The following is a 15,868-nucleotide window of genomic DNA, read 5'->3' on the forward strand; positions in this document are numbered from 1 at the left end:
CTGTCTACCTAATAAAACTAACCAAATATTAAAATTCATAATTGATTTATTAAGTTGACGGAGGGTAAGAGTGACAGCATCTATCAATTGCAATGTTCTTTCATTACTCTTTCTTTACCTCAGAAATAAACAACAAAGAGGGCATAAACCATTTTATTGAAAATGTGACTAAAGTATATAGACAGATAGAGGAGATAATGCACCCAGATAGAAAGATACCAGATTTACTCCTGATAATCCTTACACCCTGACTATTAAATAGGTACATTTTCTGTGAATATTTTTTCAATTAGCAATAATCGCGCCTCGGATAAACCTCATTGGCTACGATACTCCACTGCGCAAAGCTCTGTGAATATTTTTTTATTCAGTGGGGAATAAATACCTAGCTTATAGTATGTATGGTAAGATAATTTTCTTTCATATTCCCTCTATTGAGCCACCAGTTTTACAAGTTGAATAAAGAATTAAAAAAATAATTTCATATCTTATTTTATTTCAGAGCTTTCTCTTTGCACCATGAATTTAATGTATATTCTCAAATGTCAGTAAGGAGATGAAACTCTGGTATCAACTAAAGTAAAATTAATGCACTTATAAAATGAACTCTGTTGAAGTTATTATTTTTTTAAGATAGATCGATTGATCAGAGAGAGGGAGAGAGAGCATGAACAGGGGGAGGAGCAGGCAGAGGGAGAAGCAGCGGACCCGCTGAGCAAGGAGTCCTATGTGGGACTTGATCCCAGGACTCTGGGATCGTGACCTGAGCCGAAGACAGACGCTTAACCAACTGAGCCACCCCGGCATCCCTGTAGAAGTTATTTTTTCTGTTATCCAGTGGAGTTGATATCTGTCTAAAAGCTTCTGTTAATTTTTTGGTTGTGACTTGAAAGACTGCATGGGGGAAGGAAGAAAAAATTCTTTAATATTTCTACGTTATCCAATACTTACAGTTCTGCCCTCAGTACCATATGAAACCCTTTTCCCTTTTGAGATGATCAGTGCAGAAAAAATGGGGGATGATTAGCTGGTAGGCTCATAAAATCTCACGAACGTTCATTTCTTTGCCCGACTTGTGGGATACCACTCCACAATCATATGTCTCAAGAGAACATGACCATGACAAGTCCGATATGTGTACCTAAGGCTGCTTGATGCCGTTGATGGCATTTGAGGACTGACTGAATGAAAAACTAATGCAATTTCAGATTAGAAAAATACATTATAATGCATATTATAAGAACTAAGATTGGAAGTGTTAGATACCATCTTAAATCATCTCAAAGATATTTGGTGCATTTTATAGACCAAAAGATGTACTCCTGCAATAAGGAATCAGAAAAAAAAAAATATTTGCCACTAGATTTACTTTTTTTTTTTTTAAAGATTTTTATTTATTTATTTGAGACAGAGAGAATGAGAGAGACAGAGAGCACATGAGAGGGGGGAGGGTCAGAGGGAGAAGCAGGCTCCCCGCCGAGCAGGGAGCCTGATGCGGGACTCGATCCTGGGACTCCAGGATCATGACCTGAGCCGAAGGCAGTCGCTTAACCAACTGAGCCACCCAGGCGCCCCTAGATTTACTTTTTTAAATGGAAGTATAATTAACATACGGTGTTATATTCGTTTCAGGTGTACACACAATACTTCAACAATTACTCAGTGCTCACCACAATTAAGCGTAGTCACCATCTGTCACCAAACGGTGTTATTACAATATTATTGACTGTATTCACTATATAGTCAATTCACTATATTCATTTATTTATTTTATAACTGGAAGTTTGTGCCTCTTAATCCCCTTTATCTACCTTAGAATCACTTTTTTTTTTTAAATGCCTTTAGAGTTAAAGTATTTATTCTTGCTCTAGTTTTTTGTTTCTCCCCCACCCCACATCCAATGCAAAATGGATCTATGAAGGTGATTGTAGGTAACAGTCTCAGAAGACTACTGCATCCATGGGTCAATATTAGCCTCAGACAGGGTGAGTTGCACAACTATCTTCCTTATGCAGGAAGAGATAGTCCTAAAAATTTAACATAAGCAATGAATTTTTATTTTAATTTGCATCTCCTATCTTCTACAGTTAGATTATACATGTAGTGGAATGAATTATATGTCATTAAAATATTATTTGTATTTCACATTAACTGATAGCCTTTGGGAATTAATTTTTATATATATAAAATATATATTATATATAAAATATATACATAAATTTTGTAGCTATTTGTCAAGATATGTTGTATACCTTTTATATCAGATATCCGACTGTAGCACACTGCAAAAGGTCATGTCAAGACTCCACAATCTGCCATAGAGCTTTCACGTTCCCAGAAAAGTAGTCATATTAAGGATTATTGCTTTCTTACACAGATGGAGAAAAGCTGCTCTTCTCTCAACCTAGTTTCTGAAGCACACATTCTGGCACATCCCTACCAGAATCTTAAGCAGAGAAGCTACGGATATAGAAACTTTGTGTTTTTCTTCATAAGACACTTATAAAAGCTCACGTGTGTTATGCATGGCAGTAGATTCTAGGATGGTGCTTTGCTAATCAACCTTACTTGTGATTAATTTCATAAAATATACTGATTTTATCACACTATTAAAACAAAAAATCATATTTTTTATGGTTGATTCCTTTTGAGGTTGAAGAGATGATATGGTGACCTGCAAGAAATAGACTATTAATGTGTTGGTTAAGGGACTAGATAGTTGATAATTAGGTTTCCATCCAACATGAAACTTAGTGAAAGATACTTCATGGATACATTTAAAAAAACAATTAATTTTGCATAATCACAACATGTAAAGTGTTGACTAATGTAATTAGTACATTGCATGAAAAAATTAGTATAATTTTAGTATAATCCCTTAATCCTATTGGGAAATGATTGTTGTTTAAAGAATCCTGAGTGTTAATGGTGAATCAAATCTCATATTCTCTCCCTTAAAGCCCCCATGCAAGAGACATTACCATGATATGACCTACCAACAGGCAAACAATTAAGCCCAGTTAGCTTGTTGTGGCAGTTTAACATATTTTCACAGGTCGATAAGGCATCAATATTTTTAAATGGATTTTTGGTTTTATAGTTTTCAGGATTTGTCAATTAATTTGTAAACATCAATGTATTTGTATAAATGTATATACTTGTGCTCAAATAACCTCAAGTGTAAGAATGTATGTGGGAAAAAAAAAAACATGTTTTATTTTAAGACTTTCAAAGTCTCAATATTTTTATCTGAAATTATGCTCTATTATGTATCCATTTTGTATGCATTGAGTTATGAATCCAGATGTCTACTCATTTCTTCTAACAACACTTATTTGAAATGCATGCTAATCTTCCTAGTCATTGCTATCAAATTCTGTGGTTTAAAATCTATAAAGAAATCACCTGAGGAGGGCTTTAAATTACTGATGCCTAAGCTGTATCCCAGAATAATTAATTCAGAATCTTAGAGGATAAGATACAGGTATCAGTCATGTTTAAAGCCTAGATAATCCAATATACAAGCACACTTGAGAGTCAGTGCTTAGAACTACCTATAAATATTGTCTAGTCATTTTGGGACAGTATGAGCTAAATACCATCTAGAAAAAAGATAACATTTTCCAGCATTTTTTTCTTTCTTCAATTTAATGATTTTGTTGGACATACTATTGTTTCCACACTACTGAAGTTCCTAAATATATGCTATATTCTGCAGTATTAATACACATAGATGCTGAATTTTTAGTAATTCTCAATCTTAGCTGCAGATTGGAAATCTCTAGGGAGCTATTAACAATTCGAATATTCAGGTGATTTTGATGCATGGCAAAACTGAAAACCCTTCCTTTGATCTATATGAATGCTTAAATTGTACTCTGTCATTTTTTAATCCATTCAAAACAAATAAGCTTATTTTATCACTTTATTGACTGGATTTAATCTTCGAGCAGTTTTGTTTGTTTTTGCTAAAAAAATTAACTGTATGGTTTATGTCGATTATATAGCTATCAATTTCACATTCATAATTAGAAATATGGCTAGATTAAATACCTCTTGGAAATTTAGATTTTTAAAAATATTCTTCATACTTTATGTGGCTTTAAAGGTGTTGACCCACAGACTTCTAACCCTGAATGGTGCACTGCACAATTTGTAGTCAACCATTTTTTTAAATGTTGTGTAGAGTTTTAGGTGTACGACATGTTGATTTGATACATTTATATATTGCAAGATGATTACCACCATAGCATTAGTGAACATATCTACTATGTCATATAATTATCATTTTTTTGTGTGTGTGGTGAGAATATTTCAGATCCAGTCTTTTAGCAATTCAGTATGCAATACGGTACGGCTAACTATAATCACAATGCCATGCATTAGATCCGTAGAATTTACTCATCTTCTAACTCCAAGTTTGTATACTTTGACCGGTATTTCCCCAGTCCCTTTCCTCCCCACCCCACCTCCTGGTAAGCACCACTCTACTCTCTGTACAAGTTTAACTTTTTAGATTCCACATATATATCATACAGTAACTGTCTTTCACTGACTTACGTCACTTAGCATACGCCCTCACGAACAGCTACTTATTTTTTTAAGAGGGTTCTACACCTGGGAAAGAGTTACATACTTAAGATGCTACTAGAAACTTAAATATGTCCTGGGCTTTGCCCTGTAATTGGATATATACTGTATATCATAGAATCTCTAGCCTAGACTAATTTATAGACTAATATATATGACCACTGGTCTAAATTATATACATCTAGTGTAGACTATCTATGACTATATACATGTATAGTCTAAACCTGTGGTCCTAAAAGTGTGTTCTCTGGATGAGCAGCAATTTGTCAAAAGTGCACATTATCAGGTCCCATTCCATATACTTTGTGAGTAGGGTCCAGCAATCTGTATTTTAGTAAGCTCTTCAGCTATTATATATGTTAAAGTTTGAGAACCACTGGTCTAGACCATTGTGCCCAAATATTCTGTAGTCATAATCATCTTGTAAAAGTTTTGCTAACATTCATTTGTTTTGCATATTTAATCATGAGATTTTTCTACCTAGAATCTCCCTTTGTAAACACTTCCAAATTATATCCTCAGCTTCCTGTAGCAGTGCTTTTTTCTCAGCCCAGTTCAGGATATATTAGAAACATTTAGAAATGATAGTTATGTGTAGGTAAATGATTTATTGCATTCATTTAAATACATTCTATATAAGTAATCACATGCAATCGTAATTGGTACTATTTCTTTACAGAGTGCCTCCCACACAAACAGCCAAATAGTTTTAAATACTTCTGATTTTAAATAAAAATAGTGCTTGATAGTAACTTTTTGTATATTATTAACAACTGGAAAAAGTTAATACACTTGGTAAAAATAATGAGAACAAATAGTGGTAAATCAAGGATGAAAATCTAGATTACAAAATTCCTACCCAACTTATGAATTCTTTAGGAACAATAGAATTCACAACCACTAAAATAAGTGTAGCTGAAAATAGCTCTATAAGAAAAGCTGTATTATCTCTTCTGCTTTCAGCTCTAGGCATAGGAATTGGAGCTATGTCTTGTAAATAGCAGATGCCCAAGTATTCATTAAATTAAAAAATGAAATAAAGAGATAAACTCAATTCAAGAGGAACTTGTGTAAAATGGTAATACCCAAATGAAATCTGTACCAGACAGATTATAGTCTCTCCCTCACCCACATCTGTACTCAAAGGGAATTTGTTTCACTTTGGAATTTGAATAAAATTAAATAAAATTGAAAAATCCTAGAGGGTTAGAACAGAAGCTCAATCAGTATGAGTGAATCACACTTATTTGGACACTAGTTTCTAAATGTGCACACAGTCCTGAGTCATGGGTTGAAGGGTAGACAGCTTTACTTATTGACGGTTACATCCTGACAGGCATTCAAGTAACTCACAGATAAAGGAAACTGATTGTTTTTGTACATTTCTGGAGGACAGATATCACTACCTCAATTGGAAATAATTGGGAGGCTGGTTGGCAGCTTAATGTTTAAGCCAAAAAGAACATTTTTCTGAACTTAGAAGTCCCTTTTCATTCCATCTAGTTAACTCCATTAGAGAAGATGCACATTCCTCTGAGCACCTGGCTTTCTTCATATTAACCCTGTCTTTTCTTGCTTGTTTTCATAAATAATCAAATACTCATATATAATGAAGTTATTATCCTGACATTATTTCTCTGAAGTAGAAATTCTCTTAAATCAATGCAAATAAATACATTTGCTAAATCAATAAAATCAATAATATAAATAGCATTGTTGTCACATTAATTGTGTCCCTCCAGATGTTTATGAAAACATAGGAGTTCGCATTTCAGATTATTGTCTTCTCAATTGCCTCTCTTGCCCTCCTCCCCCCATCCAAACATTGCTGCACCGGTCATGGATTATAGCACAACTACTGCTGACATTTTAAAGGAATTTTTTAGGAAAACTGAAAACCTTTAGATTAGAGCAGAGTGGATGCTTACAGGCTATTGTTGGCAATTTTCTGATGTGGCTGTTTAATTGGGTGATTTCTTAGAAAAACAATTTCTGTGAATTTTTTGGAACCCATTCAAATGATTTCTCCTCACAGGACAGCCTCTTTTGAGACTGTCATTTTGACACTGTTATTTCCTTCCCTGCTGGAAAAAAAAAAAAAATAGGTTAAGCCATTGTTTTCCTCCTTTAGGTACTGAAGTGGAAATAGCATCAGTACTGTTCTGAGATTGAATTTATCGTGAAAAAAAATGAGAAGCAAAAAGATGTTTGTATCTTTAAAAAAACAAAACGAAACAAAAAACTCAAAACCAATAGTTTTGATGAGATCATTTGAACGTCCCTGTTTAGAAAATCACTGCTTTAGTTCTCTTCCAGGACACTTCAGGATGAGATTTATGGTTCTTCTTTAAGTTTTAAACAGAAGTTACATGATACTAACTGTGATGTTTTCTTGCTGAAAACAACTATATTCACATGCTCTGAACTTGGAAAATGAGTTGAACATGTGATCTTTTCAGCAAAAGATCCCCAGTGCTGCATTAACAGGGAACCATTAGGTGTGTTCCCAAAGCTTTATACTTTATTTTGTAAGTTTTATTTTTCATCATGAAACATGTGGAATGAAAGGAATTTCAGTAGGTGGATAAAATTAAAGTTTTCTAGAGAAAGAAAATTCTGTTTTAATGTAGCCACACAATAAATGACCTACATGACTATATGCCTCAATCTGCTCATTTTTTAAAAATGTATTTATTCATTTGATGGGGCGCCTGGGTGGCTCAGTCGTTAAGCGTCTGCCTTCGGCTCGGGTCATGACCCCAGGGTCCTGGGATTGAGCCCCGCATCGGGCTCCTTGCTCGGCGGGAAGCCTGCTTCTCCCTCTCCCACTCACCCTGCTTGTGTTCCCTCTCTCTCTGTGTCTCTCTCTGTGTGTCAAATAAATAAATAAAATCTTTAAAAAAAAATTGGTATTCATTTGAGAGAAAGAGAAAGAGAAAGCACAAGTGAGAGCACCAGCAGGGAGGAGGGTTAGAGGGAGAGGGAGAGGGAGAAGCAGACTCCCTGTGGAGCAGGGAGCCCGATGCGGGGCTTTATTCCAGGACCCTGAGATCATGACCTGAGCTGAAGGCAGATGCTTAACTGACTGAACTACCCAGGAGCCCTTCAATCTGCTCATTTTAAAACTGAGATTATTAATTTGACCTTAAATAGAATAGTTTGGAAAATTGATTGAGCTTAATGCACGTGGTGCCCTGAGCATGAGATCCATTAAAAAATAAAATATCAAAAGGCCTAAAATATTTAAATAATCAATTTATATTTGTCAGGGTTATTTCATTCATGACTAATTTAAACCTAACTTAGAGTTGATTAGACAAAAATATGGCATTTTTTAAAGTTATAGATTTGGTGAATATGGTAGGATTTTAGGAGTTGAGATGCCAACAGGGTTCTACTTGCTTGATCTGTCGGCGGGAACTTCCTGGCTGTTGGCTTCTTTCTCAGTAAAGTTGTCTGTAGCTTACAGCAAACTTCTTGACTGTTTCTTCAGGCTTACGTGTTTCTCACAGATTCTGGAGTACAGACCTCCTGAACAGCTGTAGCAACATTCTGCTAAAGAGCTTTGGCAGGCCTTACCAGAGTCGGGTCCCAAACTTACGCCATCTCAGTGGTCAGGAATTGGTTGTTCTCTCACTTGATATGCAGGGCCAAATGCTTCACTTTATAGCAGGAGCATGGGTAAGCCAATTTAAAGTATAGGCTAGAATTTCTGTTACTAGAAGTTGGGAAGGTTAAGTATGTTAGGAAGAAAAGTATCTTTCTTTCCATCCATCCATTTATCATCTATTCCTACTTTCTTTATCAATTTAGCAATCGCAATCTTCTATTCCAATTGTCCTCAATCGTTTTGGTGTCCTCGATATTTTAAAATTATGAAAAGGCATTATGAGGACAAAATTGCTGCTAGATAGAAAAAAATGTTGCTAGATGCCATGGTACATATTAAAACAGAAGAATTTAAAACTCAAAAAATACCCAAGTGCACATTCCATTACCTGCCAGAATGATAATATCAACACATGTAATGTAGCCTCTGGGAAACTCCATTGGTAATATGAGAGCCAAAAGACAAAGTAATGGCATTTTGAATTAGTTTTGACCTCACAGAAACCCTGAAAATGTCTAGGGGACCCCTAAAAATCTACAGGCCACAATTTGAAAACCCTACTCTATCCCATCACCTTACCATGAAGGAGAAACCTATGTCTCATTCCCATACATGAATCTGCATTGTGGATGCTGTTCAGAACAAGCCAACTCTAGCAGCAATTGAAATTCTAATTGTTTTACATCCACCAGGAAGATCTTTACAGCATTCAAATCTAAAAGCCGTGAATTTGTTCAGCATATTGAATGAATTTCTCTTTTGCACTTAAAAGAAAAAAGCCAAAAAAAAAAAAAAAACGAAACGAAAAAAACCCAACAACCTTATTTTCTATGGTATAGAAATTCTTCATGAGCTGAGCATTGCCTCTTTCCTCTCTTCACTGCATTCCATAATTGAGCAATACTAAACATGATCGCAACGTTCTCAAGGTCTTTCACTTGAAATAATGCTCTTCCATCTCCTCGAATTCATTTCACAGTCACCCTGAAGTTTGCTTTAACAAAACTTTCCAATTTATGATATTTTATTTGCTTCTAGGAGATAGGCTTACTCACAATTTCTATATGACCCTTCTTACTCTCAACCTGGAATCAAACTCTTAATTTAGTGTGAAAATGCACTAAAGAGAAATAAAGTCAAAAGGCACTTGTCCTAAATGATTGCCCTAACGCCCTGCCAATGCCTACGAAATTTGTAAAGTGGGAGCATGAATTAAACATGAAATACATGTCTGGCTACTTGGAAGACCAGGATTGCAACTGTAAGGACAGCACTTGTTAATCCAGTTCTGCATAGTGTGTTTCGTTTTGTTTTTTTATTTCACATTAGGAGACATAATTCAATTTTTATATTTGTATCACAATGCCTTAATACTTTTATAACTAAATTTTAGTGGAATTTTCTATGATTATTTGTGTCTGTACACAAAATACCCATGAGCTTATAAATTTTGATGTAAATTATAAACGGGATGGAGAATTTCATGTAAGTATAAACAACTGCATGTGTTCAATATAAGCAAAGTGCTTTGCAATAAATTGGCTGTGCCAGTGAATTTCTTGCAAGTACGAAATTGGCATTTTTAACTGCCATCTATTTTTTAAGAAGAGGATCACATTTATTGCAATATTTTGTATGATTTGCTTATTATGTTTGTTTTTATGTCTCCTTCTGTTAGAATTTAAGCTCCCTGAGGGCAGACCATTGTTAGAAATGTCTCAAGCATATAACACAGTATGTTAAAAGAAAAAAAAAAAGAAGATAGCAGGAAGGGAAGAATGAAGGGGGCGAAATCAGACAGGGAGACGAACCATGAAAGACTATGGACTCTGAGAAACAAACTGAGGGTTCTAGAGGGGAGGAGGTGCGGGGATGGGTTAGCCTGGTAATGGGTATTAAAGAGGGCACGCTCTGCATGGAGCACTGGGTGTTATACGCAAACAATGAATCATGGAACACTACATCAAAAACTAATGATGTAATGTATGGTGGTTAACATAACATAATAATAAAAAAAATTAAAAAAAACACAGTAAGCATAAAACAGGTATTGTGGAGTTGCTAAATTCAGCAAACAAAACAGAAAAAAGACTAGGCCATATCATTATATGAAATATCACTCGTATGGAATTTTTAAGAAATACACATATTCTCAAAGGCCAATTTTTAGTCATGTTAAACAAGTCATCTGTATGTATTTTTCAATAAAGTTTTTTTCTTTTTTTAAAATTTAAATTCAATCAGCCAACATAGAGTACTTTATTAGTGTTTGATGCAGTGTTCAGTGATTCGTTAGTTGCATATAACACCCAGTGGTCCTCACATCACATGCTCTCCTTAATGTCCATCACCAAGTTACCACGTCCCCCCAAGTTCTCCAGGTGAAGGGGAGGTAGGTGGGGGAATGGGTTAAATAGGTGATGGGGAGTAAGAGGGCACTTGTTGTGATGAATACTGGGTGTTGTATGGAACTGCTGAACTGCTAAATTCTACACCTGAAACTAATATTGTACTGTATGTTAACTAACAGGAATTTAATAATAATAATAATAAAAAAACAGAAAAGTTTCTCCAGGTGAATCTGATGTATATCATTTTGCCTATATCACTAATAGAAAATATAAACATTAATTGTTGTCGTTAAGAAGTCACTCTTAATGGAAGCTTAATATTTGAATAGCAGGTCTGAAGGAAACACCAAGGGGGGTAAAAAAAGAGAAAGAAATATTACTACTTGGAAAATCAAACTGTTATTTTGGAACAGAAAAAAAAAATTATGAGACACTAATGACTGATTAAAAACATCTTCGCTTTCAGCATAGGTTTTCTTTTCTTTTTTTTTTTTTTTAAGATTTTATTTATTTATTTGACAGAGAGAGACACAGCGAGAGAGGGAACACAAGCAGGGGGAGTGGGAGGGGGAGGAGCAGGGAGCCCGATGCGGGGCTCGATCCCAGGACCCCGGGATCATGACCTGAGCTGAAGGCAGACGCTTAATGACTGAGCCACCCAGGTGCCCCAGCATAAGTTTTCTTGAAATCTCTTCTTTCAGTAGGAGCGATGTTTAATTAAACTGAAAGAATACGGGGTAATAAAAAAGCCTCCTAAGATGTGATGACACAGACATTCATTAATGAGCTGTAGAAAATTCTGCTTGTGACAGTGCTCATGATGGTGATCATGAATGAATGTCATCAAGTGGCACCTAATTAGTGTGATTAACCAACTTCAGAATTCACCAGAGAATGCATTGAATCAATGCATTCTTTTTATACATGGAAAATGTTTTACATTTGGGATACATGTCTTATACCTAAAGCGCCTATTAATAGATCTCTTTTCTTGTTTTCACTCTCATATATCCGATTGGTCTGTTATCAGGCAGCCTGCCTGTTAGATAAGCATGAATGACCTTGGAAATAATGAGGCACACTGTGAAGAATGTGATAGGCGTTTTCATAGTGAATTTGAGGAAACTGAGTATCAGGAATCCTAGCACTGGTTTTCAAACCCCAGCTTTATTCACTTTCCCTTAAATGGCCTTAAACAAATTCAATAAACTTTATAAGCTAGATAATTTGCAAGAACGAATACATACACCATATCAGTAGGAAAATTTATCTGTGGCAAAAGTCCATGTGGCAAAAAAAAATAATACCAATTGTAAATGAAGATAGACTAAATATTCATTAATAGGGACAAGAACATTTTGAATCCCATTATATAGTTCTGTGTTGGCATTTACAGAGGCAACTTTGCATAATGGATTGAGGCAATTTATGTGAATTAAATTTAATGAAATCATATGATAGTATTCTGAAAACGGTGAGTTATGCAGTCATATGTATCTCTAGAGTTTATCTTAAGTACAATATTAAACATTTTGCATCCAAATTTCAGAAATTCATGTAAAGAAGTGTTTGCATCTCTTAATCTTCAACAACCTCTTTTGTAAAGTTATTATGTTATTTATTTAACATAGGAGTATAAATGTAAACACTAATTGAAGAATTAAATTAGAATCTGTAAATACTAGGACAAGTTGAAACTAGAAAAATAAAAACAAAACAATGATCCTGATCTTACAGAGGTCATGCAGTGCCTAGGCTCACTTTCTTTAGAAAATCGGAGTCTAAGCCCCTTTGTCATCAGAATTATTCTGGGTATCAATTCAGGCCATGTATACTCACATTCATTTTATTTTATGAAGTATAATACATTTCTTTATCTTGTGAGATTAAAAAAATAAGCTTAAGTTAAAAAAATAAGAAAAACTGAAGCTAAATTATATGTAGTCCCACCCTTGGTATAATTCTTATGTTTATTTCCTGAATTTAAAGTTTCTTTCCAGAGATTATTTACATTCTAGAAACTTGGGACTTTATTCTCCCAAATTTTGAAAGTATTTTCCTCCAGAGAGACAGCATATCTGAATAGAAAGAGTCAGAGAATTATAGTAAAGCAGTAAATTGACCTCACAACTTGCTTGCTCTACACAATATGACACTCAGTTTCTTTATCTATATATTGGGAATAATAATGCCTACACCAAAATTTTTCTTTTAGATATTAGGAAGATCAACAGTTAAATATCTATATGTTGAGTGTCATATGTCTTCAATAGGAATAAGATTGAAACGATCTCCAGTGTTTCTGAAGTTAATAACATGACTCTTTGAAGTAAGTAACATGATTCTTTCTCTTTCTAGGAGTTGCCCATGCCAAGAAACTGGAAATCATTTTTGACTCTTTTCTTACTTTCATATGCCAAGCTCTATAAAATCAGTCATGGAATCTTATACATATGATTTATATCCACCAGATTTCTCCACACACTTTGTTATACTCCCTAACCAGCATTCTCTCCCTTTCTCCATGTAAGCTGTTTGAAACAAGTTTTATTGCATGACCTTTCACTCCTGGACATTTCTAAATGATCTTTTACTTTGATGAGCTCCTATATAGTCTGCATAATGCAGACACAGTTAGCCAACTAAATGCAAATATGGCTATGATATCCCCTTTATCCGCATGACAACAATAGTTGGGACTCAACTTTGATGTCATTTCCTCTAACAAGTGGAGGTTCTGAACTTCAGTGCCATTTTGCTAGAGTATTAGTGACAGCATAGTTAATTTTATATTTTCTGTTTATGGAAAGCAGAAAGTTAGATCAACGTTATGTCATATCACTCCTCACCCTTCCCCCTGCCCTGCCCCTAATCAAGCCTCAGTAACAATCTTTGTTCGCAGAAATTTTATTCACCCCTCTCTCCCCAGATTTAGGCTTTCCAACCTGCAGCTCCATTAATTATTCCCTTGCCACATTGAGTGATTACAGAATTTTACTTACAGAATCTCTAGATAACATGCTGGTTTCAAGTACCAATCTGGAATTCTTGAGAGGAGAATGGGACTTTAAAAATATCTCTTCTGAAAAATAATATAAGGTTGACTCAGTGTGGACAACTGTTTCATGCCCCCTTTCTCTGCATAAATATAGCACACTGCCATTTTACCCCATGATGACACAGAGATACTCAATGGAACACCTTTCTACCAGGATTCCAAGTGGAAGAAGATGGAACCAATAACTTTCTATTTCTTAACTACAACCTAATGGAATAACTTTTTTTCTTAAATTATCTTTAACTATTTTATTTTTATATATTTTTAAAGATTCCATGTACCTATTTGAGAGAGAGAGAGAGGGAGCACAAGTGGGAAGAAGGAGAGGGACAAGCAGACTCACACTAAGGGAACCAATGAAGGGCTCAATGCAGGACCCCCAATATCATGACCTAAGCAGAAACCAAGAGTTAATTGCTCAACCAACTGAGCCACCCAGGCGCCCTTTTTTTAAATACTTTGATTTTTTTTTTTTTTTTTTTCTATTTAGGTGCAGTATAAGACTTTCTTATTTTCATTTTCTTTGTTGTGAGAACTTCACTTATATCATATCCTCTTTTTACTAGTGGAATATTTGTTTACATCATGTTTTCTAACTCTCGTGATTTACTGTCAAAGCAAAAGTTGCACTAGACAAAATTAAACAGTCAAGGTACACTTTATTCAAGGCTACTGTAATAGGAGTGAGAGGCCAGAGCACAGCCTGAGCTCAGTCCGAAATAAAAGGTGGGAGAGTTGTCAACAACTGGGACAGTGGATTTACTTACAGGAACAGAGAACTCTTTTATTTTCCTTACGGAAAGTAGTTTTACAACTTGCAGCGAGGTACCCAGAGAAGTTAGACTTCTACTCTCCCATACAAACTGGGAGACAGGGGCACTATCTTCCCTGATGACGACAGTTCATAGGGATAGTTCCCAGTCTTGAGAAAAGACCTCCCTGGCTTGTAAACACTGGCAAAAAGGTTTTACCAAGATTTATATCCCAAAGGGGCAGAGAAAGAATTTATAATTGCACGTTTTCTGAAGTAAATTCTCTAAGAAAAGGGAGGTCAGGATTCTAGAGACAGGAAGAAACATGACTATAATTAGACATATAAGGCCTTCTTGGTCACCATCAATCATGGTTTTTGATTTATAAAGAAAATGGGAAATTTAGAAAGTATGTAAGTCTGTCAACAAACTTTTCCTTTCATATCATGTAGGAAACTAAGAAAAAAAGATTGTCTTTTCTTTTTTTTTCTGTGTTGTCTTACTTTACCAACACAATTTCAAAGACAATGAGCAGATGGAGGGAGAGAAATCATACAAAAATAAATGCAAGAGGGAGAAGAAGAAGGGGAAGGAGAAGAAGAAAAGAGAGGATAATACAATTTTATAGTTTAAAGGAACTATTTACTTACAGAAGTTATTAAGATTTTTCCACATTGCTTATTGTAATTACTTGTTCAGTAATCTCTCTTCTAAATTTGATGGTGAACTCAGTAAGAGTCTGATCTATTTTGTCCATCATTTTTCAACTAACCCAGTGTCTGAAATATAGTAGCTGCTTCACATATGTTAATGAATAAATGAAGAAATCAATGAGCTAGTAGAGAACTCCTGGGGGAGAATATAATATTAGATGCCTATTTTAGATGTATTTTAATAGTCAACAGCTTTAATGTCTCTCGGCCTACTTTTTTCAAATACCGTTTGAATACTAGACTTCATTTTGATTAATATTTTGCATCTGAAACACCAAGACTCTCATGGTTTTACCCATTTATTTTCAAACTTAATTTGTTGTTAGCCCCCATTTCATGACAGATTCACAATATTTTTTTTTTAAAGATTTTATTTATTTATTTGAGAGAGAGAGAATGAGAGAGAACACATGAGAGGGGGGAGGGTCAGAGGGAGAAGCAGACTCCCTGCCGAGCAGGGAGCCCGATGCGGGACTCGATCCAGGGACTCCAGGATCATGACCTGAGCCGAAGGCAGTCGCTTAACCAACTGAGCCACCCAGGCGCCCTCACAATATTTTTGACACAGCAGAAGAACTTAATGATCTCACAGTTCCAAACACCTAGGTTTTGTGAGAATAGTGTATCTTTCTTGTTTCTGAATTTTGAATGTCTCAGAGCACATTTATGAAGTTACAACAAGAAGGAAACCTGATTTCTTCTGCCTCAAATGGCTGAATGTGAGACAGCGACTTGACAAAACCAAACCAAAACAACAACACTAACAACAACAAACTCCTAACAGGTGTACTGTG

The 15,868-nt window shown here is 35.2% G+C and overlaps 1 non-coding gene across 1 annotated transcript; it reads right to left on the bottom strand.

The window, feature by feature from the left end:
- Window positions 1-203: 203 nt before the first annotated feature.
- Window positions 204-349, bottom strand: LOC118006312. Its single transcript, XR_004678039.1, has one exon. It is a non-coding gene; the product is annotated as a U4 spliceosomal RNA (small nuclear RNA).
- Window positions 350-15,868: the final 15,519 nt, after the last annotated feature.

The sequence above is a fragment of the Mirounga leonina genome, unplaced genomic scaffold (genome assembly GCF_011800145.1).
Source record: "Mirounga leonina isolate KUSES-001 unplaced genomic scaffold, KU_Mleo_1.0 Mir_95, whole genome shotgun sequence".
NCBI classification, from domain to species: Eukaryota; Metazoa; Chordata; class Mammalia; order Carnivora; family Phocidae; genus Mirounga; species Mirounga leonina.